Source organism: Macadamia integrifolia, chromosome 2 (genome assembly GCF_013358625.1).
Source record: "Macadamia integrifolia cultivar HAES 741 chromosome 2, SCU_Mint_v3, whole genome shotgun sequence".
NCBI classification, from domain to species: Eukaryota; Viridiplantae; Streptophyta; class Magnoliopsida; order Proteales; family Proteaceae; genus Macadamia; species Macadamia integrifolia.
This window is the reverse complement of record NC_056558.1, coordinates 19,553,577-19,577,257: the sequence shown is the minus strand read 5'-3', so window position 1 is coordinate 19,577,257 and position 23,681 is coordinate 19,553,577. Positions and strand designations below refer to the sequence as shown.

The 23,681-nt window shown below is 40.5% G+C and overlaps 1 pseudogene; it reads left to right on the top strand.

Moving 5' to 3' along the window:
- LOC122064219 overlaps positions 1 to 23,681 on the top strand; it is a 55,960-nt pseudogene that overhangs the window by 8,860 nt on the left and 23,419 nt on the right.

Genomic DNA, 23,681 nt, shown 5'->3' with positions numbered 1-23,681 from the left:
TTCCAAAATAATTTTCTTAGGTCAAATGTAGGACCTCAGGCTAGTTTCCTATGGCCCCTCTCCTATCATCTTATCAGCAACCCCCTGGGTTTACCAACACTAGAGAGGCAAGTAGAATAAGTGACTTGAAAAAAAATACGGCCCTCCTCATGACAAGCCATCAAAATCTTACTAGAGAACTCACCCAAGTTGTCTCAATTATGCATGAGAGGGAGAAAGAAACTTTACCCAGTCAACCAGAGCCTAACCCTAGGCATCATCAACCTGTTAGTTCACAAACACCAACTAATGCACCATTGAATATAGTACAAGGTCAGACCCAACAAGGGCCCTCTAACCAATGTAATATTGTTTATGCCCTTAGGAGTGGTAGAGAGTACCAGCAGAGCATTCCTAAATCTTCTCCATCTGTTACTCCGGTTAACTCTCCTTCAGTTGAGGACACAAGTGTGCCTCTTGTTCCAGGTTTGTCTGATGAACCTAAAGATTCTTCTGAAACTAAAGATGATTTGGTTGAGGAAACCAAAAATGATTCTTCTGAAAAAGGGCAAATCCCTAACAGTCCTTATGTTCATCCTATCCTATTTCCTAATCGTTTGGTACACAAAAAGAAAACTGCTTCCATGGATAAAATTTTAGAAGTCTTCAAAAAGGTAGAAGTGAACATCCTTCTTTTGGATGTCATATCTCAGATCCCTGCCTATGCAAAGGTACTGAAAGATTTGTGTACTCACAAACGTATCACTAGTGTGCCCAAAAAGGCATTCTTGGCAGGTAACATTAGTTCCATAATTACTCAACCTATAGAAGCCAAGCATAAGGATCCAGGGAGCCCTACCATATCTTGTGTCATAGGCAACACCTACATTGAGCATGCCTTACTTGACCTTGGCACAAGTGTGAATCTTTTACTGTTACTGTACCATGTGTACAAGCAACTTGGTTTGGGAGAATTGAAAGCCACTGGAACTACTCTTCAGTTGGCAGATAGGTCTGTTAAGATTCCTAAAGGGATGGTTAAGGATGTCTTACAAAAGGTGGGGGAATTTATTTTCCCTGTTGATTTCATTGTGTTAGATACCAAGCCCTTATCAACCAAGGATGAGATCCCAATAATTCTAAGAAGACCATTCTTGGCTACTAGTAATACATTAATCAACTATCGAAATGGTTTCCTGAGATTATCTTTTGGTAACCAAACTGTTGAGTTTAATATGTTCAGGATAGGCAAGCAACCACATATGGAAGAAGAGATCAATATGCTTGAGAATTTTCTGGATTTTTCTGATGATTTAGTTACTAACTTTGATATTGATTTTGATTCAGAATTCCAAGAGTGTATGGATGAGTTGGATGATGATAGTGAAAATTTCTTTTCTGAAGTCATGAGTCTTCACACACTTATGGAGCCCTTAGGACCCCTTTCCAATTCCATTCCCAAACCTTCCATGGTTGAGCCCCCTAAGCTAGATCTTAAGGAGTTGCCATCTAATTTGAGATATGCTTTCCTAGGGTCTGACCAGACTCTTCCTGTAATAATTTCTTCAAATTTGACTTCTAGCCAAGAAGAGGAGTTACTTAAAGTGTTAAAAGATAATAAGGAAGCCCTAGGTTGGACCATGGCTGATATCAAGGGTATAAGCCCTTCCATTGTGCAACATCATATACATTTTATGGAGGATTCCAAACCATCCACGGAACCCCAAAGAAGAGCTAACCCAGTGATGATGGAAGCCATTAAGAAAGAGATCCTAAAGTGCTTGGATCATGAAATAATTTGTCCTATTTCTGACAGCCAATGGGTAAGCCCAGTTCACGTAGTGCCTAAGAAGTCTGGTGTGAATGTAGTTCCTAATGCCAATAATGAACTAATTCCAATTCATGTCTAATCAGGGTAGAAAGTGTGCATAGACTACAGGAAACTTAATGAGGTAACCTGGAAGGACCACTTCCCATTGTCATTCATTGACCAGATGTTAGAGAGGTTAGCTGGACATGAATACTATTATTTTTATAATGAATATTTCGGCTATAACCAGATCCCAATTGCTTTAGAGGACCAACATAAGATCACTTTTACATGCCCATATGGAACATTTGCTTATAGGCGTATGCCCTTTGGGCTTTGCAATGCCCCTGCAACGTTCCAACGATGCTTGATGAGCATTTTTCTAACATGGTCGAAAATTCTTAGAAGTATTTATGGATGACTTTTTAATTCATGGGAATTCCTATTCTAAATGTCTTCATCATCTTTCTCTAGTTTTGAAAAGGTGCATATCTAAGAATTTGGTTTTGAATTGGGAGAAATGCCATTTCATGGTTAAATTTGGTATTATTTTAGACCATGCAATATCCAAGGAGGGAATTAAGGTAGATAAAGCCAAAGTGGATTTAATTGATAATTTACCACCTCCTTAATCTGTTAAGGACATCCAATCTTTTCTAGGGCATGCAGGTTTCTACATAAGGTTTACTAAGAACTTTAGTCAGTTATCCCGACATCTCACTTCATTACTTGCCAAAGATCAAACTTTTGAGTTTTCTAAAGAGTGCCTAGAATCCTTCAAACAACTTAAGAAGGAGTTGACCAATGCACCCATTGTTTAACCACCTATTTGGATTGAACCTTTTGAACTAATGCATGATGTTTCGGATTTTATCATAGGAGCGATTTTGGGGCAAATGATTAATAAGTTATCCATTGTCATTTACTATGCTAGTAGGACCTTAAATGATGCACAACTCAATTATACAACCACTGAAAAAGAATTTTTAGCAGTTATATATGCATTAGAAAAGTTTCAATCTTACTTAGTTGGTTCACATGTGGTGGTGTATACTGATCATTCTGCTCTCAGATACCTAGTTTAGGAGAAGGATGCCAAAGCCCATCTTATTAGGTGGTTTTTACTTTTGTAAGAGTTTGATTTAGAAATTAGGGATAAAAAATGACTCTCAGATACCTAGTTGCAAACCATTTATCTCAGCTTCCTAATTCCTTGACTGTCGATTCTCCAGTCAACGAGAACTTTCCAGATGAACAATTATTTGTAATGTCCAGTGAACCATGATTTTCTGACATTATCAACTTCTTAGTTTCAGGTGTGACTCCGGATCACTGGTCCCCCCAAGATAAGTATAGATTTCATTCCCAAGTTAAGCACTTTTTCTGGGATGATCCTTATTTATTTAAGATATGTTCGGATCAAATTATCCAACGATGTATTCCTGATCATGAGCAACATTCTATTCTCTCTTTTTGTCATGATCATGCATGTGGTGGACACTTTGGACCTAAGAAGACTGCCGCAAACTAATACGGATTTTATTGGCCCACTCTTTTTAGAAATGCTTTTGATTTTTGCAAGGCTTGTCTTGCCTACCAGTCTTTTGGCCATATCAATAAGAGGAACATGATGCCCCTCCACCCTATTTTGGTAGTTGAGATCTTTGATGTATGGGGTATCGATTTTATGGGACCATTCCCTAATTCTTTTGGGAATTTATACATACTTTTGGCATTTGATTATGTTTCTAAATGGATAGAGGACATACCTTGTAAATCTAATGACCACAAAGTGGTGGTCCAGTTTCTAAAAGAGAACATTTTTTTCCGCTTTGGTGCACCACGTGCAATAATTGGTGATAGGGGTACTTATTTATGTAATTGGCCTTTTAAGGCCCTAATGACAAAGTATGGGATCACCCATAAGTTATCTACCCCTTATCATCACCAAACTAGTGGCCAAGTGGAGGTGTCTAATAGGCAAATCAAACAAATCTCAGAGAAAACTGTTAATCCCAACCGTAAGGATTGGTCCCTTAGGCTCATTGGTACCTTATAGGCCTATCGGACTACATTCAAGACTAACCTTGGCCAGTCTCCCTATCGTTTGGTGTATGGGAAAGCCTGTCATTTACCAGTTGAATTGGAGCATAAGGCCTTTTGGGCCATCAAGAAGCTCAACTTTGATTTGTCGGATGCGGGAATTCATCATAGGCTCCAACTATCTAAGTTGGAGGAACTTAGGAATGATGCCTATGAAAGTTCTAGAATTTACAAGGAAAAGACCAAAGCTTTGCATGAAAAGCACATTCTGTGCAAATCTTTTGCAATTGGTGATAAGGTCTTATTGTACAACTCTTGATTGCATATTTTCTTTGGTAAGCTTAGATCTCGATGGGATGGCCCATTTATTATCCATAATGTATATCCCCATGGGGCTATGGAGATTTTGAATCCAGGAATAGGGGTAATTTCGAAGGTTAATGGTCAGCGTTTGAAACCGTTCCTCGAGTTTCTTATGACTGGTAGTGAAAAGGTTATGGATCTCCATGAACCTCTTTACACTAATGATTAAATTTTAATCACGTATGACCCCCTTGCATTATCTTCATTTTTAATTCTTTCCATGCATTGAGGACATTGCATGACTTAAGTGTGGGGGAGGGAAACCAGTTTCTGCTTTTTCCACTTTTTTTTTTTTTTTTTTTTTTTTGAGCTTGCTAAAGGATGAAGTCCTACTTTGGCTTTTGGCTAATGATCATACTATTCGGTTGCTTGATGTATGAAAATAAAAGTTTTGATTAAGGTATCCATTTTGAACATATAAAAACCCTGTTGAGAAGAAAAAGACAAGCCTGTGTCTTGAGATGGGACTTTCTTTTGAAAAATAAGAGACCTTTGTTTTACGGTGTTGGACCAGATGTAAGTCTGTGGGTTCCTTGTACTTTTAATTTGGAGTTGAAACATTCTTTTTAATTTGGCATGAGTTGACAAATGCATAATTTTAAATGAAATGTGAAATATGGTATAAAGAAGAATAAGAGTTGATTCCCTTGGAACTAGACTAGTCATTGCGCCTCAGGAAGCGTAGTGTCTTGATCAAAATTCCTAGGGAAAAAACTTCTGAAAGAACTCTAGCATCAATGTCTTTGTGGGCATATATAAAAAGTGAAGTTACATAGCAAGTTGGTGTCTGGTGTTTGCTCCACCATGTCATTCAGGCCAAAGTAGTGGAGTAGAATAGAGTTTATTAAGCAAAAAAAGGAGAAAAAAATGTGCAAATATCATTAATGCTTGGTAATATGTTTTGGTCAAAAACACTCCAACGCCTTAGTGATTTTACCTTAAGATAAGGATGTTTTGGAAAAGATGAGGTGAGTTCCAAATTAAGAAATATTCTAGTGCCTGGAATTGATAAAGGGTAATAAAAGTTCAAGTGTGGGGATCCCTTGTAAGAAAAATTATCTTTGCTCCGGATCGGTATGGGCCTTACCTTTAGCCAAGGTTGGAATTTATTTATTCTGAATTTTAGGTGTATATTCACTGCAAACGCCCATGAGACACAACTCTTCCACTAGGGAAGACCTAGGGGTTTAAAGGCTTGTTGCACATGCTAAGTGTAACCGTGATTCCTACGAAAGTGAGTTAGGTTTTTTGTTTTTATTCTTTTTCATTTTATTTTGCTCGAGGACTAGTAAAGTCTAAGTGTGGTGGAATTCTGATGAGCACATTTATGTGTGAAATCTAGGGTAGTAAAAGATGCATTTTACATATTTAGAATGGAGCTACCTTGAGTTTTACTCTTTTTTTGTAGGTTTTATATTTTCAAAGCTTTAAGGAATATCGGGCACTATATCTCTAATTTTACACATAAAGAGGTCCTATTTCTTTTCATGGTTGCAAAGAGGATGAAATTCTAAACAAGATGGACATATTCAATTGCAAGTACACATTCGTTTGGTCAACCGTACAAGGGATTATTCTTTTTGAGTCAGAAAAAGAATAATGGATCAAAACTGAACCGAGATGCAGAACCAGCCCATTTGCAGTTGTTCCAAGGGTATAAAGAATATTCTAAATGCCAACAAGGATCAATGGACCACATCCTTAAGTGATTGAAGATTCGTTTTTAGAAACAAAAACTACCTAGCGTAGTTGGTGAGTTGTGGTGTGAAAAGTCCCTTGCTTATTAGGAGGTCTCAAGTTTGAACCTCTTAACTACCATTTTGTTGAGGTTTTTATTTTAGAAGATTTTCTCTTTCCTACTCATCACTCAAAGGAGGTCGGCCAAAGGGTTTCTTACGCAAGAGGAGAGAGAAATAAGGAAGTAAAGAGAAAATAGAAAAAAGGGAGAAAAAATAGGAAAGGGGAAAAAAAAGAAAAAAATTAATTAAAAAAATCATCCAAGATGTTGCCCACGTTTGAAGAAGAGAGAGAAAAAAAAGAAAAAAAGGAAGCAAAATAGTGGGAGATTCCCTACTTCCTACAATTCTCTATCTTTTCTCTCCTCCACCTCATCAACAAGATAAAAAAAAAATCTTCTTTTTTAGTAGCTAAAATCTTTAGCTTCCCTCTCCCATTTTCTATATAATAGAATTAACACAAGGGGAGGAGGGACTTCATTCTACTTCTAGGGTTTTTTTTAGTTGCCCTATCTCTTTCTCTAGCTCTAGTTCTAGGTTTATGCTTTAAACACTTTTGTAAGTTATTTTTATTCAATTAATGCAAGCACTTTGTTTTTGATTCAGTCTTTTATTTTTATTGTTTAAGCAATTCAAGTTGTAATTTTCAAGTTCTAGTTCTAGGCTTAGTTCTAGGTGACGAGAACAAGCTATGAAGCATGTCTTTCAAGTTTAATTTATTTTTTCTTCAGATTTGTTTTCTCTAGTACTAGAAATTTCATATTTGATTTATTCCATATCTGGTTTTTAGTACTGGTAGTATCTCAAATCGATCAATTTTTCCATTCAAGGGTTGAAGTTCAAGTAAGTAGGCTCCTTTAGTAGTCTTCTCTCCGCCCCCCCTCTCATTCCCTCTTCTAACTACCCTTTCTTTCTTAATTTAGGATTTTAATTTCAGTCATTACATTATTGCTATCCCTTTCCCCCAAGGTTCATGGCTAGTGTATGTGTTGGCTTTGCCCCTCCTAGCCATAGAACCATCAATTTATTGCTTGTATTTTAATTGTCTCCCTTTCCCTAAAGCCAAATAGAGTAATCCTTGTAAGAGTGATTCTCTGGTCAAGTAGGGAAGCTCATATTATGACGCATCCCTCGGCCTAAGTAGCGAAACCTACTTATAGTCTCTCTCTAGCTTTATCCCCTTTCTTTTACTTTATTTTTATTTTAACCTTTTTTTCCTTTATTATTATTTTTTTAATTACGTGGGTTGTTTATTTTCAGTTATTTATTTATTTAATTTTAATTGTGTGGCTTGCGTCTTTAAATTCTTAGATGACGAATGGTTAGGACGTTATTTTAGATATATGTTTAGGACGGTAATTAGAATTAGATCACAACCATTAACAAGTTCACTTTCGCATTATTAAAATAAAAAAAATAAAGTGGTTGCTCTCCCTGTGTTCGACCCATAGCTACACTGATCCATAAGCTTGCGGTTACATTTTAAAATCTCAAACATGTACTCTCCATCAGACATAACGAAATTCAGAAAGTTGGTCACCACATATTTACTACTCCTTGCATCCTCCAGAGTGTACTTCTTGGACAGAGCATCCCATATCATGTATGCATTTTCAGAAGAATTATAAACATTATATAACTCAAGTGAAAGTGCATTCAAAATCCGACTCTTGCACTGAAAATCGGCCTCCACCCAAGCAAGTCTTTTTGCTTCAATTTCAAGATCCTTACTTTGTAGTGGTTTGGGTGTAGTCAATGCAAAAGCAACCCCAATCTAAGACAAAGTGAATAGAAGCATTTGCTTCCACCTTCTGAAATTTTGACCATTGAATTAGTCAGTTTTTTCAAATTCAGAAACGATCCTCATCTTCTCCATGACAGGTTGAAGTGATCCAACTGTAGGCACAACATTGGTGGGTGTTGAAAATTAAGTAGGTAGTAATGGTGGAGAAAAGTTAACAGTAGGATTTGGTACATCAGTATTGGTAGGCAAAGTTGGTGTGGCACCACTTCCATTAATTTCAGCATTTGCATTATGTGTATCAGAATCTGTATCATTTGCCATAGCCTTATACCTAAGTTCAAATACTTTAAATGTCACACCCCAATTCTAGTAGACCCAACTTACCATTAGGAATACCGACGGTGTGAGTAAGACACGTACCTGTCTTACAAACCTACTAGGATCTCTGATAGCAGTACCCTAACATTTTCACAATCTCACATCACAAACTAACATAAGCAGATGAATAAGAGTATAGTAGCAGAATCATAAATAAAATGGGAAAACGTCTAATGATAATATAATATCATTAACCAAGTTATTCTATTTACAATCCTTCAAGACTTACATATATCAAGTTAAAAACATAATATTCACAGACCTGTATTAACATAATCAAAATTACGCCGAACACCTTATGGCACTGCGTATGCACAAAAGTCACAAGCATAGTCTGAGCCATGCTCCACTGCGTCCAACATCCACCAGTCACTCACTCTGTACTAGGGTTCGATGGAAAAAGAGTCACTAGCCACAGGCACGACCGTACCTGCATCATCATCTAAAAAAAAGGGTGTATACGTGGGGTGAGCTTTCCAACTCGCTCAGTGAGGGGTGGGGTCAAGCACATTCAAGTAAGACAATAGCAGTAATAATTTATTATGCATGATTGTGGAAATTAAATACATAGTCCATGATGCTCGTGATGCAGTTCATTTATTTATTATCCACCTAACAATACAAACTAAGTCTGCTAAATGCTAGTATGGCGCATTAGGTTGTATCCTTCGTCTCGGAACCGCCATTGACTATGTAAGGGTATAAACCCTAGCCATGAATAGAATAGAAGCCTGCTAGTCCCTGTATAAGTCCATGGGTCACCCAGAAAACCCCTGATAACCCCCTTCTGGCAGTCATGGCACCGATACATCATCGACCACACTGAACAGGTTCTCACCTCCGATAATAATTGCATCGTACCGCGGGTGTGGCATTCTAAAAAGGCACATCGAACATACCACAATGGGTTATCCAACACCTCAACCCCTATTGGCAAGGGTTTGTAGCATAGGGAGTGATACCTAATCACAAATATGCTACATGCCTTCATAGTGATACAGTTAGTATGAATTACACGATATCGACAAGACCTCAGCCACAAAGTGTAATCCATCTCCAAATACAATCCCAAGTACACGATACCAGTGAGACCTTGGCCACAAAGTGAAACCTGAGATTGTTTACCTAATCTAGCATACATATCACAGTTGAGTATGGACAACGCGACACTGGTACCAATCATCAGCCACTAAGCGCATCAATTTCCAAATGCAATCCTAGGGTACACGATACCAGCGAGACCTTGGCTACAAAGTGTAACATGCTACTGCTACTAACTCTAATGCACATAATCATGCATGAATGCAACATACATACAACAATCATGGCACCAGTACCACCTCAGCCACGTCGGATTTCGTCTCACACACAATCAAACACACGGTGATCACGGTATCGATACCACCTTGACCACACTGGATCCCATCATACATCTCCATACAGTTCATATCAAGATTGTAAAATGATAAATGTAACATATCATCATTGCATTTGAGCAATTACAATTAAACATATAATTCTAAACATGTGAGAAATTTAATAATAATAAACATTCTAAAAATAAACACAGTCCATCCCTCACCTGGTTTACAATCAGGTATGTTCGGGTTCAAGCACAGCCACTGATCGATTAAATCGATTCTAGCTTATGGGCATGTTCACATCACTGTCCTAGACACAAAGGGAATCATACATCAGCAAGTGTCGGGTACATCGGGAGGGACCATCACAGGTCACCCCCAAAGGGTACAGACACTGTCCCTAAGTGATAGTATTGTCACTAGAAACAGGGCATTTTCACCAAAAATATCAGTCCTATTTCCGACGGAGAAGACAGAGAGCACTTAAGGCTCATTTGTCCACCGGAAATAACCCACTGGAAACAGCTATAGTGTTTCCTATGCCATATTTTTGGTGGACATACAGAAAGGTCCAACTCGAATTGGGGCTTTATGACTCGGGCCCAATCATTGGGATTTATTCTATGGAGTTTGTAGGGGATGTTCCTAGCGTCATTTGAAGCTAATAAAATCCCAATTACATCGAGCCGTTTGAGAGATACGTCGATCAAATGATTGAAACCCTAGTTGGTCTTTTGGCAAAACATGTTGTCGGAGCTCATTGGGCTTGGTTCGAGCTCGACAACATCACTGGGAGGGTGGAACAAGCATTCTATGACCTTAACATGGTTTGTACACCAAGATTCCATCTATACCTTGCTTTTTCTAGGTCAAAATGAAGATAGAGAGTGGTGGAAGTTAATGTACTTACCTCTAGTAGCGATTCCGACAACTTGGCGGCAGCCGGCACCAAGGTAAGCCTCCAACCTTCTTCTTCTTCCTCCCTCTCCTCTTTCTCTCCTCTACTACGTTGGGCACAAGGGAAATGAGAAAATGAATCCTCATTTCCCAACTTATAACTTAAGTGGACCTTAGGGTCTGTTTGGGTTGGACCCCTTTTGGACCAATAGTGAATTTTGGGGCACAAGGACCCAACCATTTAGGTCTGTAAAGTGCTCACGTCATGAGGAAGGTGTGGAGGATGATTTTGGATCATCCAAAACCATTTATGATACGAGTGACGGGAATCATGGGCACCGAAACCTCTACAGTAGCCCATCAACCCACTGAAAATAGGCACCAGATCTAGGCCCATGATGCTTCCGGTGGCATATGCTCTCCTGACAGCCTGTTGTCCCATGGTTGGTCTTGCATGGTTTGTTGCTCTCGGACATGTGCAAGGTAAGAATCCCCTCCAGTGTGGGGAGTCAGGTCACTTACCGTTTGGGATCAGAAGGTATGAATCCCCTCCAGTTAGATAGGCATGCAATGCACGAACATGTGGGGTCACCTCTACCCCTTCGAAAATGTGCAACAGCGAGCCAAAACCCGATTGTACTTTTAATCTCTGATCCGAGGCCTGTCACAATAGTTTAAATTAAACCGGATTAGGGCACGGTGTAACATTCCCCCCTTACAAGAATTTCTTCCTCGAAATTGAACATACCTAGCAAATCAAATAATCTAGGATACTGCTTCAATATCTCATATTCCCGCTCCCAGGATGCTTCCTGTTCGGGGTGGTTCATCCATTTCACCTTGACAAAGGAAACGGTGTGATTGCAGAGAACATGCTCTTTCCGATTAACAATCTTCTCTAGAAACTCCACATAGGAAAAATCCTCGTCCAACTCACGAGGTATGTAAGTCAAGATGTGAGTGGGGTCGAGAATGAACTTCCTCGACATAAAAACATGGAAGACATCATGTGTGCCTTCCAACTCTGGTGGTAAAGCTATCCGGTAAGCTACCAGTCTGATCCTCTCTAGTACATCATATGGTCCCATATACCTTGGACTAAGCTTTCCCTTCTTTCCGAAGCACATCACCCATTTACTAGGGAGATCCGTAAGAACACCTTGTCTCCAACACCAAACTCCAAATGCTTCCTCCTAACATCCACATAGCTTTTCTACCTAGACTGAGCTGCCTTGATACTTTCTCTTATCACATTCACCTTCTCACTAGTAACCTGTATCAAGTCTGGACCCAAAATATGCCGCTTACCAACCTCATCCCAATAGAGAGGAGTTCGGCACTTCCTACCATACTGTGCCTCAAACGGGGACATTCCGATGGTGGCCATTCCGATGGTGGCCTGATAACTGTTGTTGTAGGAGAACTCGATAAGGGAAATATGCTCATCCCAACTATAACTCGTATCCAAGGCACATGCTCGGAGTAGGTCCTCCAATGTCTAAATAGTCCTTTCCGACTGAACATCGGTCTGAGGGTGAAAGGTAGTGTTGAAAGCCAATTGTGTGACCATAGCCTTCTGCACACATGTCCAGAACTTGGAAGTGAACTTAGGATCTCGATCAAATATGATACTAACTGGCACACCATGTAATTTGATGATGTTATCGACATACAACTTGGCCAATTTATCCATAGAAAATGTGATCTTGATTGAGATAAAGTGAGCTACCTTGGTCAAGCGATCCACAACTACCCAAATGGTATCCATACCCTTCTGTGTATGGGGTAGGCTTATGATGAAGTCCATGATAATATTTTCCCATTTTCACTCCAGAATAGGTAGGGATTGTAATAACCCATGGGGCCTCTATCTCTCAGCCTTGACTTGCTGGCATGTGAGGCATCCAGACATATGCGTGACCACATCATTCTTCATTCCTTTCCACTAGTAGGAACCTTTGAGGTCCTTGTACATTTTAGTGCTGCCGGGGTGAATGGAGTATAAAGAGCTATGTGTCTCTCTCAAAACTATGTCTCTCAAATCACTATCATTAGGCACACACAACCTCCCTTTGAACTTGAGAATTCCACTTTCAATTACAGAGAAATCTGAGTCCTTTTGGGTTCCTTCCTAGCATTTTGCTATCAGCTTCTACAACTCTGTATCAATAACTTGAGTTGTAGTGATCCTATCCACCAAATTAGGTTGTACCACCAATGCCGATAGTGACAAAGTGACACCCTCTACTAATAGTTCTAAGTCTAGTTTCCTGGCCTCCTCTAAGAGATACTCATTGGTGGTTAATGATGCAAGAGTCAGTGACTGGGATTTCCAACTAAGTGCATCAACTACCACAGTAGCCTTTCTTGGGTGATTGTGGATAGTACAATCATAATCCTTCATCAACTCTAACCAATGCCTCTGCCTCATGTTGAGCTCTTTTTAGGTGAAGAAGTACTTGAGGCTCTTATGGTCACTAAAGATCTCACTCTTCTCACCATACAGGTAGTGTGTCCAGATTTTCAGTGTAAAAATCACAGCTGCCAACTCCAAATCATGGGTGGGGTAGTTCTTCTCATAATCCTTCAACTGACGGGATGCATAAGCAATGACTTTCCCATGCTACATCAATACCCAACCCAATCCCAGCTTAGAGGCATCACTATATACAACCATCCCACTTATACCGGTCAAAATAGTTAAAACTGGAGCGGATACCAACCTTTACCTTAGCTCCTTGAAGTTGGTCGCACAAGCATAAGACCACTCAAATTTTACACCCTTTCCGAGTGAGTCGGGTCATCGGAGTAGCAATGCGAGAGAAGTTCTTAATAAACCTCATGTAGTATCCGGCCAATCCCAGAAAACTACGTATGCTACACTCTTGGGAGTCTCCCGCTCTAGAACTGCCTTCACCTTGCCTGGGTCAACCTCTATACCCTTGTCTGAAAAAATGTGGCCTAGGAATGCCACTTGTGATAGCCAAAACTCACACTTGTTGAACTTGGCATAGAGTTGCTTCTCCCTTAGCCGTTGCAGTACTAACCTCAGGTGAACGGCAAGTTCCTTTGCACTCTTGGAGTAGACCAAACTGTCATCAATGAATACTATCACAAACTTATCTAGGACATTCTGGAATACCCGATTCATCAAATCCATAAATGCAGCCGGTGCATTGGTCAACCCAAATGATATTACCAAGAATTCATAATGTCCATACCTTGATCTAAAGGCTGTCGTACTAACATCACTATCCTTGATCCTGAGCTAGTGGTAGCCTGATCTAAGGTCGATCTTGGAGAACGCCTTGGCACCCTGCAATTGATAAAATCAATCATCTATACTTGGCAAAGGATACCATTTCTTGATAGTTAGCTTGTTAAGCTCCTGGTAATCAATGCATAATCTCATACTTTTGCCTTTCGTCTTGATGAGTAATACCAGTGCTCCCCATAGAGACACACTAGGTCTAACGAATCCCTTCTTCAGAAGGTCTTGAAGTTGCACCTGTAATTTGTAGATACCCAATTTTGTCACCTGCCCCTAGCTATGATGAAATATGGATCTTGGACGTAACTTTCAACTTTTGATCGATAGAGATGCTGATGGAAACATTCCCCTACCCAAAATCCTAGAAATCCCCACGTGGGAGAGAGAAAGGTCTAATTTTGAATTTTTATATATGAAGGAATCTGGTCAAGATGACCATACAGATGAATAGGTCTCAGAAATACAATTTTGACGATATATGATACCCCAAAATCAGACCGATGGATCTCTGGCAATCATTCCCAAAAAAATATGTTTTTCCACGCGCATGTCGTGCCTTCCCACACATATGCCGCTCACACAGACAATCCCAATGGAAACCTAGAAAAATCCCTCACCTAACCCAAACACCCTAAAATTCATCCTCTACCTACCCAGATAACCCCAAAACACTCCCAGGTCTAAAACCCTAGAAATCCCTATGCGGGAGGGATGGGGTCCAATTTTAACTTTTCATATATGAAGGAATCCGATTAAGATGATCGTACAGATGGATAGTGCTCGAAAATACGATTCTGACAATATATGATATGCCAAAATCAGACTGATGGATCTCCAACAATCATTCCTGAAAAATCATATTTTTTCATGTGCATGTCATGCACACCGGCCCGATAGGCCACCCATCCGGTCAACCCAAACAAGCCAGCCAGCTTAGCCAAGCCAACCAGCCCAGCCAGCCTAGCCAAGCCCAGCTTGTCCTGTGCATGGGCCTACCGCATGCTATGCGCGGGCTTGTCACACACTGTGCGTGGCCCTACCACACAGTGTGCAGGCCCAGTCACACACCATGCACATTATGCCCGCACATCATGCACACCTAGCCACACACCATACACACATGGCCCGCACACCCATGCATTTATGTACCCTTGACATCACCCGCACCCCTGACAAAATTTTCTCTCTCTTCTCACTTTTCTGAAAATTACCTTTTCTGGTAAAATTTTCTCTCTCCTTTCGCTTTTCCAAAAACTACCTTTTCTGACAAAATTTTCTCTCTCCACACACTTTTTTGAAAACTACATTTTTTGGTAAAATTTTCTCTCTCCTCTCGCTTTTTCAAAAACTACCTTTTCTGATAAAATTTTCTCTCCTCACTTTTTTGAAAACTACCTTTTCTGACAAAGTTTTCTCTGTCCTCTCGCTTTTTTAAAAATTACCTTTTCTGGTGAAATTTTCTCTCTCCTCTCACTTTTTTGAAAACTGCCTTTTACGGTAAAGATGTTAATAGAGAACTTGTCAAAGCCCTATTATGATGTTCTTTACTATCAGTATTTGCAAACTTTTGATGCACTAATAGCCACCGGCACACGGGTGGAGAATAGAATTCTGAGAGAGGCCCGGTATCAAGGATCCTCCCAAGATGTAAGCAAGAACACCCGAGTGAAATGGGAAAAGGGTCCAAAAACTAATATGGTAAGTGCAGTTCAGCAGCCGGTCTCACCAACTACTTCTTCATAGCCCTTCATAATATAAGCAGATGCACCCACCCAGAAGGGTCCTCGCCCAAGAAGGCAGTTTTCTGATCTAGGAATGCCCATAATGGCCACATATGAGAAGTTAAAGAAGCAAGGATTGCTAGGGACAGTGTCTCCAAGAGTGATCAGCAACCCTCCTCCAGCTTGGTATAGGGATCATGAGTATTGTGCCTACCACACTCAAAAGGGGCATAATACTGAAAGATGTTTAGGTTTACAGCATGCAATTCAAGACTTAGTAGACAATGGAACCATTGAGGTCAAGATCAAACTGCCTCCCAATGTTAATACCAACCCACTTCCTGATCATGTGAACCATCTGGATGAAGAAACTACAGAGAGTGAGCCCACTCAACTCATTGTACCTAGAGCTTAGAAGAATCATATGAATGCCCGTGCTTATAGGAAAATCATGAAGCAAAGGGCTAGAGTCATAAGAATCCCCAGAAGGGAATCGTCAAAGGAAGAGTCAGAAGATCAGTGCCCCCCGTCCATCCCTTCTCATAAAAAGAATCCACCACACCACTTTACCAGCCTCTGCCACATTATCAGCTCTACCATATCATCAACCTTTCCCCCACCATCAAAGTGGAGGAACCTCTTCATCATATCACCCCCAATCTTCATATCCTACCTCTCACATTACATCATCTTCATACCATCCCACTTTATATCCCTTATCACCCTCATACCAATCCCATTCTCAAGGTTCGGTTTATAACCCAAAAGAATGATGGACGGATGGGTACAATTGGAAGGATATGATTGCACTACCAGATTCTCTAAAGATGACTTCATCAACAGGGTTAGTAAATGCATTAGGGGAAGACCAGGAGAGTGATCCTACTTCTCTAATTCAGCCTACTGTAACTTCAGAAGACAATCTAGAGGTAATTGATGAGATTACAACTGATCTTCTCATAGCAGTAACCACATTGGCTATAGGGGAGCAGATCAAAGAATTCATTTTCTTAATCCACATAAGGAGTGACACAGATGATGATGAGTTAGGACTGGTCCAACTTCGAGCCGATAATGATAGGACCAACCCTATGGAAATCTTTCAGTCCTTACGCTTTGAATACTACGAGCGTTTGGATGCCAGAGAGTTTGATGGTCCTGAGGAATCTGATAAAGAATCAAGTAGGAGTAAAATCAGCAAAGAAGAGGATGATGACAATAACGATGAGGATGAAAATAAAGATGAGAAGGATGGAGATGACTCTAAGGATGATGGGTATCCAGATTGGGATGACTACTAAGGACCTTGGTACAATGATTATGATGATGAGTCAGAATATTACTCACCAGAACATTCGATATATTTCTCAGTCTATGCCATTGGCAATGATGACCTAATAGCATATCCAACAGGTAGCATTTACCCTTCCCTATGCATGGAGGGAGATGATTCTACATCAGATTCAGAAAATGAGGGGGAATCAAGAGAGCTGACGTAAGTTTATATGGACGAATAGTACTCCACCTCTGAGTTGGAAGAAAAACTATGTGAAGTGTATTCCAACACATTGAGGATGCAGGAAAGGGTAGAAGAAATTGATAAAATGTTAGGGGAAGTAATCATCAGTGATCTTTACTACCGAGAGCAATTAGATGATCTGGAGGAAATAGGAACAGATGACACAATCGTAAAGGCGGTAGACACTGCATTCCAATAGCTTTCCAATGCAGTTAAGAAGTTACGAGCCAGGGCGGTGGATATTTGTGGAGGTCCTAGACTTCTCACCCCAAGTAAGGAAGGAGAATCAGAAGAAGATGATTCTATGCTGGGGATAATCACCCTAACCAATAGTGATGATGAAGATAGTTATCCCACCGAGATTATTGTGAAAAAACCAATCAATATGATGGAAACTAGAAGTGGGAAAGACTACAAGGGTAAGGCTCTAGCAATAGAGTAGCCAAGGGCTAATGAGGCCGAAATTAACAGCGTAAAGAAAGCGCCAGAGAACCTAGTCTTGGCTCAACTCAAGAAATCCTAGGTAAACATCTCCATTTGGGGATAATTGATGGCATACCCTTCACACCGTGAAGCTGTCTTAAGGTCTCTCGCTAATGTGCAAGTGTCGATCGAGATAAATCCAATACACGTCGCACATATAGTAGGAGCAACATATGTAGTGTATTCCCTAATGTTCTCAGATTCTAAGCTTCCTAAGGAAACCCAACACAATCGGGCTCTCCACATTAAAATTGAATGCCTTGACAATATGGTTCCCCAAGTTCTTGTTGACAACGGGTCCACTTTGAATGTGCTACCATTGAGATCAGCAAAGAGTATTGGTGTCAACTTGGAAGAAATAAGGCCAACCACCCAAACCATAAGGGCATACAATAATATCAAAAGGAAGATCCTTGGTATCATTACCCTTACTGTAAAAATTGGCCCGATGAAGTTTGATGTTGATTTTCAAGTCGTTGATATATCAGCAGCTTTTATCATGCTCTTGGGAAGGCCTTGGTTGCATCCTGCAAAGGCGGTGTCCTCTAGTCTCTATTAAAAAATGAAGTTCATTCATGAGGGGAAGGTGGTCTTTGTGGTCAGAGATCCTAAAGTGGTTAACACTCTGGCCAACATTGAAAATAGAGAAGAACAAGACCAGGAGGTGCAACTGAGTGGTTTTGAAATAGATGCCACTTACGTAGCCATAGCCAAAGAAGCTCCAAAGGAGAAAATCCCAGCTAACTATGAAGCCATCTGGAGTCCACTAGTGAATCAGATGATGAAGAACATGAAGTATTTTCCTAGCATGGGATTGGGGAAATATCATCAAAGACTTCCAAAGCAGCCTAGTTTGGCAATAAACAAAGGAAAGAATGGTCTCGGGTACACTCCTCCAACTGTCACAGGGCAGAAAGTGCTGAGGATGACTATGAAGATCTCCGTCACTTACTACCCTACTCTCAATGGGTACTTTGTGAAAGAAGGAGAGGATTTCCTCTTTTGTGGAAATGTGGATCCATGGTTTGATGAAACCACCGCCAAGATGCAATCAGGACTTGAAATTTTCTTCCAAGATGAGTTCAATTGGGTGACTCATGAAGTGGAACAACAGAAAATGCTAGTCAAAGAAGGTGACCAAGACAGTTGCATCACTGGGATAGCAGAAATTTCACTGATTGAGATTGGGTCTTCCGCTGATGATCCTACAACATTGATCCAATCAAAGGAGGCACCTAGTCCTTGAGTTCTCATGAAGAGAGAATGGGAGAAGAAGATAAGGCTCACCTGGAGTCTGCCACTTCCCATTGATTTGAAAGGTTTTATTTTCTCTCTCCTACAAGAGCCAAGAGCCAAGAGCCCTAGAGTTGCATGAGCTCAAGCCTGTTCCTTTCAGAGGAAGAAGTGTGTATGCAAAGCAAAGGAGAGCACAAAGGATAATAATTTGTATGTACAGTGTCCGAACCAATTTCAATGGGAAGGCTCATGAAGGTGGTTAAAGATGTGACCGAGGCATTGGGATGCCATCCCTCAACAGGCTCGAAAAGATGGACTTCATAGAAAAAGGATTAAGCAGTCTCCATCGATCTTCACCCCTTAAAAAGTTTGGCTTCCGAGAACACGAGATTGATCAGCTGGTATTCATGAAGAAGCAGGAACTTGTCCAGAGGAACCATTGTGCCACAAAAGAAATAGCAGTAACTTTCCCAGAAGGCCCATTGCCACATCTCCTCATCCATCAAGCCACTGAACCACTTCTGAACTAGACAAGCATTGGGGAAAACTTTAAGTTTTCTCATACTATTGAGTTAACTAGCCTGATTACCCCTAGTAAAAGCATCAAGCCAGTTATCGAGTCTATAGTCGAATCTATTGTTTGTGATTTTATGTCAATCTTCCCTTTTGAGAAGAGTCCAGAGTCCTTGTATGATAAGTCTGTTACTCCTTCTTTTATGAATGAGATTTTTTATTCCAAATAGGACTTGCCTCCTTTTTCCTATGATGATCTTAATAAATATCAAGAATTTATAAAATAATGCAAACCAAAGAAAGCCCAACCCATCCATAAGGATACTCGGGTTATTAATTTAGGAACCGACCTATGCCTTCGAGAGGTAAAATTTGGCACTATCCTTGATGACGAAGAAGTAGAATGGATGAGTAATCTTCTGAAGGAATTCGCCAAGGTCTTTTCTTGGTCTTATGAGGATATGCTTGGTATCGACCCCAATATTGTGCAGCATCGATTGCCAACTTACCCTGGGTTAAAGCCGGTAAAACAGAAGCTCTGAAGAATGCGGCCAGAATAGAGTGAGAAGATCAAAGAAGAATTTGTGAAGCAATAAAATGCGGGGTTCCTGCAAGTGGTAAAGTACCCCCAATGGTTGGCCAATATTGTACTAGTACCGAAGAAAGATGGAAAGGTACGAATGTGCGTAGAATTCCGAAATCTTAACAAAGTAAGCCCTAAAGATGATTTCCATTACCTCATATTGATGTATTGGTGGATAATATGGCAGGGTATGCTTTATTATCATTCATGGATGGATTCTCGGGATACAACCAAATAAGCATGCACCCAGTAGATCGTGAGAAAACAACCTTCACCACTCCATGGGGAACCTATTGTTACAAGGTAATGTCTTTTGCACTGAAGAATGCTGGGGCAACCTATCAAAAGGCAGCTACAGCCATATTGCATGACATGATGAACAAAGATGTGGAAGTCTATGTGGATGACATGATAGTAAAGTCTAAAGATCAGCAGGGGCATATTCCCACACTAAGGCGATTCTTTGAAAGAATCAAGAAATATCAGCAGAAGTTGAACCCTCAGAAGTGTGTATTCAGGGTAACGGAGGGAAAGTTGATAGGCTTTTTGGTGAGTGAAATAGGCATTGAGGTCGACCCTATCAAGATCAAGGCAATTCAGGAAATGTCCACACCTCGGACTGAGAAGTAAATACGAGGATTTCTAGGTCACATCCAATATATTGGCAGATTTATAGCTCAATTGACTACAATCTGTGAACCAATTTTCAAACTGCTGAAGAAGGATCAGCAATGCCAACAAGCCTTTGACAAGATCAAGGAGTACCTTATGAACCCACCAGTATTGACACCGCCAGCGGAAGGAGAACCATTTCTATTGTATCTGTCTGTGGGAGAATATTCCATGGGCTCTTTGCTAGCGCAGCAGGAAACAGAAAGGGGGGCAGAACATGCCATATATTACCTCAGTAAGAAGTTTCTGAAATATGAGACCTGGTACACATCGTTGGAAAGAACTTGTGTTGCTTTGATTTGGGCAACTAAAAGGTTACGACACTACATGGTTTCCTATCTGGTGCATTTGGTCTCAAAGATGGATCCCATCAAATATCTCTTCGAGAAATCGACCTTAATAGGAAGGATGGCCCGTTGGTTGCTTTTGCTATCAGAATTTGACATCACCTATGTTACTCAAAAATCTATCAAGGGGCAGGCCATAGCCGATCATTTGGCTGCTCACCCCACAGAAGATGGAAGATCCTTAGATGATGCCTTTCCCGATGAAGGAATCACTGCAATAGAGGAAGAAGACACAGTTAATGAATGGTACTTATTCTTTGATGGAGCAGCCAATCAAAAGGGATGTGGTGTAAGAATTTTGCTTGTCACTCCTGACGGTCTTTATTTACCTTTGTCATTCTACCTCGACTTCCCATGTACCAACAACATTGCTGAGTATGAAGCTTATGCTTTGAGGGTCGAAACTGCTTTAACCATTGGGGTGAAAAGGATCAAGGTCTATGGTGATTCATCCATTGTCATCTGTCAGACACAGAAAAAGTGGAAAACTAGAGATGAGAAGCCGAAGCCATATCAAGAGCATATGGAAGAGGTAATTGAACACTTTGAGAAGATTTCATTCGAATACTTCTAGAGGGATAATAACCGGTTTGCTGATGCCCTTGCAACCTTAGCTTCTATGGTAGAGTGCAACCCTATGGCTAGAGTCCGACCATTCTTGGTAGAACAAAGAAGCAGGCCCATTTATCAGAATTCGGTGAACTCTCTCACTATAGATGGTCAGTCTTGGTTTGCCCACATAGTGGATTTCATCAAGGAAAGGAAGTATCCAGTTGAAGCAATTGACAGAGAGAAGAAGTTTCTGAGAAGATATTCCACCCAGTTTATTCTCCAAGAGGATCTGTTATACAAATGGTCCTATAACGGAATACAGTTGTTGTGTGTAGATGAGGAATAAGCTACAACCATCATGGAAGAAATTCATCAAGGTCTTTGTGGACCCCACATGAATGCCAAGATGTTATCTAAGAAGATCCTCAGGCTAGGATATTACTGGAACACAATGAAAGCAAATTGCATGGGCTTCATCAAGAAATGCCACAAGTGTCAAATGTTTGCTAACATCATACATATCCCACCGATAGAAATGCATTCGCTCAGTTCTCCTTGGCCATTCTCCACTTGGGGCATTGATATCATTGGAAAGGTCAATGCTAAAGCATCCAACGGCCACGAGTTCATCTAGGTAGCCATTGATTATTTCACCAAGTGGATAGAAGTTCAATCCTATGCAGTCCTCACATCTGCTAAGGTGGCCAAGTTCATCCAGGAAAACATCATTTCCTGATATGGAGTACCTCAAGAATTGATATCAGATCAAGGATCTCACTTCTGGGGCAAGACCAATAAAATTTGCACAAAATTTGGTATTAGAAGGCATCACTCTACCATTTACAGGCCGCAGACCAATGGGGTAGTAGAAGCAACTAAAAAAAATATCAAGGTCATTCTGTAAAAAATGGCAGAAACACATAAGGATTGGGTTGATAAGTTATCCCTTGCCTTATGGGCATACCGGACTTCTGTACGATCCTTGACAGGGGTAACCCCTTTCTCTTTGGTATATGGGGTTGAGGCGGTTCTACCCGTAGAAATCCTAGTACCATCCCTAAGGGTGCTTCTTGATAGTCAGCTATCTGAAGGAGATGGGGCGAAGGCCAGACATGACGAGCTCAATTTTCTTGATGAAAGGCGCATGAAGGCCATGGATAATTTGAAGAAGAATCAACTGAGAATGGCCAGGGCCTTTAACAAAAATGTGAAGCCCCACCACATAGAGGTGGGTGAACTTGTTCTCCAAGAACAAAGAGCCCCAATTCATAATCCAAGAAGAAAATTCAAGCCCAACTAGAGCGGCCAATTCACTGTTAAAGAAATTCTACCAGGCAAAGCTGTGAAACTAGTAGACCACAACGGCGAAGAAATACTCGGACTGGTTAAAATGGATCAACTCAAGAATTATTATGTCTAAAAAGGTGAATAGCCTGAACTATATCAGACCTGATTCTTTCAAGGGATACATAGGCAACTTGACATGTGCAAGTGTGGTCTTAACTATCTAAGGCAATAAATTGGTTCCTAATTTAATAATCAAGGTATCTTCAAAGATCATCATAGTTTGTGTCCCTCAAGAATCACCATTTGGCATGAAAGGCCATTAGGTATCTGTCATCCACCCATTGGTTCGTCACTTCTTACCCAGGATTCTATCCCCAAGAATTGCCATTTGGCATGAAAGGCCATTAGGTATCTATTATTCACCTATGGTCCGTCCATTCTTATCCAAGATTTTATCCCCTAAAAGAAAATTGCCACCTGACACCTGTCTATCAAGGCCAGTATATTCTCCACCCTTGATCAATCAAAGTAAAAAAAAAAAAAAAAAAAAGAACTTGATGCAACAGTGGTAAAGGCTTGTTTGAATCATTAGCCAATGAGTAATGCTTTGATAAATCATCATATCTCGTTGTTTGTATTGGTTTCAGAAAAATTCATGGGCTTGTTGGATAAAACGTTGAGGAAATGGACCTTGGACATAAATATAAGGGCACTAAGATTGCTAGAATCCATGAATGTGTCATTTCTTGGCCAAGTTGGATGTGTGAAGCTACATCACCAATTACTCCGACAGGTACCTCAACACTGGGATGCCAACCTGCATGTATTTCAGTTTGGATTAGCAGAGATTTGCCCAAATCTTAAAGCATTTTGGGTTTGTATGTTATCTCCACCCAAAGGTAGTTTGTTCCAACCCTCTTTGAAGAAAGATTGCTTAGAGGAAATTCAGGATTTCTTCAGGTGGAAAGAAGAAGAAGTAAAGCAGTTTGTCAGGTATGGGAAGATCGACATTCTGAAGGTGGCTCAGATCTTCATCCAATATCTACTAATGGGAGGAATCCATCAGCAGCGATCCCTGGATGCTTATTTACTTTGCATGATAGCTCATTATGTTCTCCGTGCTCCCGAGCTTGGTGCACCATCTGTTCTAATTGAGGTAGTAAAACAGTTGAAGAAGGGAGGTGAC